The following is a 3382-nucleotide window of genomic DNA, read 5'->3' as shown; positions in this document are numbered from 1 at the left end:
GGGCCCGCTGCGGGCTTCGCGGGCCGGCGGCGGGGCGGTTGGACGTTGTCCGGCACGGACGAACGCGTCCGGCGGCGCGGTGGGAAAATCTCTAGGGTTCGTCTGTGAATTCGTTTTTCGGGATGCCCACATATAAATAGGTAGAGGGAGCTAGGAGACGCCAAATGAGGTGCGGTTTTCGCCCACACGATCGTGATCGAACGACCTAGAGCATGGAAGAGAGTTTGGTGGGTTTTGGGCTGGTTTTGCAGGGGGTTTTTGCTGGATACTCAAATGGACTTTGCGGATGCCCGGTTAACCGATGGAGTACCAAACGACCTCCGAATGGAACGAAACTTGACCGGTAGTCTCCGGGTGGTATATTAAGACCACTTGACAAGCCTCGGTCCATTCCGAGAAAGTTTGACACACGCACACGAAAGAAAACAAGAGGGGTGCACCAGAGGAGATAGGAGCGCCGGAATTTAAAACGGACAACGGGGAAAATGCTCGGATGCATGAGACGAACACGTATGCAAATGCAATGCACATGATGACATGATATGAAAATGCATGACATGACAAAAAAACAAACCAAAGACAAAACCCGACAACGGAGGGAAAAACATATCACATAGCCGAAAATGGCAAGAGTCGGAGTTACAAATATGGTAAGTTACATGCGGGGTGTTACAGTATTGCATTTCTCCTCCTCTGCCCCTCACTGAGTGTGCTCGACAGAGGAGAGGCTGCCGGAAGTAGCACAAAGCCCCTCCGTGGAAGTAGTAGTATTTAGGGGCTATTTTGTTCAGTTCATCTGACTATAGATGTGTGGTCGAACTGTACAATGTACTTAAAATTAGCTAGTATATATAGTTGAACTAGCTATTTCAGTACGTGGTTGGCAATAAATGGGAAGAAGTTTGGTCGGTTCAGCTGTCGAGTTGAACTGTTTGTATAAATTAAGAACGACTGCTTAATCTATGAATGAAATCTATGCTTAGTTACTGAATTTTAGTAGCAAAAATTACATAGTGCTAATGATTTCCAGCTGCATATTTTGACAAATCACAGTCTTACAAGGATTGACAAATGGCAACGTTACTAGATCAACAAATGTAAATCTTTCCAGTTTGACAAATGGCAACATACCAAATATGACAAATGCAAATCTTACAAAATTGTTTGTACGTGGTTGCACACGGGTCATCCAGCACAACCGTTTGTGTTGAAGGGATGCACACATCCTGCGCTGCTCTCACTTTGCATAGAGGTGTTCTATCTAAATCATTTGCGATCAAGAGCTGCAAAATCTTGCTCGACACATTTCAGTCAGGGTCAAGCAGCTGTCCACACAACACCTCCTACAGCCATTGAAACAAAGACATGTGGCGTCACGTGAATGGTTAACCGAATTTTGGATTTACTAGAATTTAAAAACTAGGCATCTCAATGTTTTGCCAGCAATCAACGGTGCCACGGTGTTTGAAATTCATGCCCATTTCTTGCATGGGACCTAAGCATGCACCCAAGGACACATATTTGATTTTCAACCAATTTCTATGCACTGGAGCATGTGCATGTAGTTCAAATTTGAATTATGCACATAAATGCATTGAAAACTCAGTTAATGCATAAAAATGTCCAAATGAACCCCGAAAAATCACAAAAATTCACACAGCACTCCTGTTGTTCTATGTTGACACAAGAAAAAAAATTGAAAGCAATAAGAGGCAATGGATATCGTTTCGTCCCCAAAGGTGGGACGTTCCCTACCGAAAACCATCATGCTTGTTGTGAGAAGCACCGGTTTGTGAGAAGCATATACCCAAATCTGCCCCAAATGGGACAAAATTTGTACCACAGCATGTTGATGCCACTCCATGATAGCATGCCAAGTTTCATGAATTTCAGACGAGTTTTGGATTTACTAGAATTTCAAAACCAGGCATCTCAATGTTTTGCCGGCAATCAACGGTGCCCTGGTGTTTGAAATTCATTCCCATTTCCTACATGGGACCTAAGCATGCACCCAAGGACACATATTTGATTTTTCAACCAATTTTTGTGCACTGGAGCATGTGCATGTAGTTCAAATTTGAATTATGCACATAACTGCATTGAAAACTCAGTTAATGCATAAAAATGTCCAAACGAACCCCGAAAAATCACAAAAATTCACACAACACTCCAGTTGTTCTATGTTGACACGAGATAAAAATTTGAAAGCAATAAGAGGCAATGGATATCGTTTCGTCCCCAAAGGTGGGACGTTCCCTACCGAAAACCATCATGCTTGTTGTGAGAAGCTCCGGTTTGTGAGAAGCATATACCCAAACCTGCCCTAAATGGGACCAAATTTGTACCACGACATGTTGATGCCACTCCATGATAGCATGCTAAGTTTCATGAATTTCAGACCCGTTTTGGATTCACTAGAATTTAAAAACCAGGCATCTCAATGTTTTGCCGGCAATCAACGGTGCCCTGGTGTTCGAGATTCATTCCCATTTCTTGCATGGGACCTAAGCATGCACCCAAGGACACAGATTTGATTTTTCAACCAATTTATATGCACTGAAGCATGTGTATGTAGGTCAAATTTGAATTATGCACATAAATGCATTGAAACTTAGTTAATGCATAAAAATGTCCAAACAAACCCCGAAAAATCACAAAAATTTACACAACGCTCCAGTTGTTCTATGTTGACACGAGAATTTTTTTTGAAAGCAATAAGAGGCAATGGATATCGTTTCGTCCCCAAAGGTGGGACGTTCCTGTAACATCCCAAATTTTCAATTTGGAATGTTATACATTAGATCATCATTGCATATCATATTTTATTGCATTTTGGTTTGATCCTGGAACTTCTACGCAACTCAAGGACCCACGGAGAGAGTTGGGGATTTCGTTATTTTCGTATTTGAGATTTATCAAAATTTTAAAATAGGATCATTTGGTTTTATTTATTTTATCCTCAATTATTCCAATTATAAAAATATGAGCGAGGGAATAAAATGAATTTCCCAAAATATAGGAATATTGAAGATTTAATAAAAAAATCAAATAAGATTTTATTTCGGAGTTTTCGGATATTTTATTTGAATTTAGAAAAATGTGCGTTTTTCAAAATTGCATTTAGGCCCCAAATAAATGTTCATCTTGTCCGACTTGATTTTAGAAGCTGGGGAAAATTTATTTTGGGATTTTTGGATTCCGTTTGGTATTTCTTTTAATCGTTTTTCTGCACGTAATTATTTAAAAAAACGAAACCGACTATGGGCCGTAACCGGTCAGGACTCCGCCTGACCGGGGCTTTATATAGCGCCGAGCCGGCCCAGCCCGAGGCCAAACCCTAGCCGCCTCGAGCCCCGCGCCGCCCCAGCCCGACCCTGCCGCC

This window comes from Triticum aestivum, chromosome 4D (assembly GCF_018294505.1).
Source record: "Triticum aestivum cultivar Chinese Spring chromosome 4D, IWGSC CS RefSeq v2.1, whole genome shotgun sequence".
NCBI classification, from domain to species: domain Eukaryota; kingdom Viridiplantae; phylum Streptophyta; class Magnoliopsida; order Poales; family Poaceae; genus Triticum; species Triticum aestivum.
Note: the sequence above shows the minus strand (reverse complement) of the source record.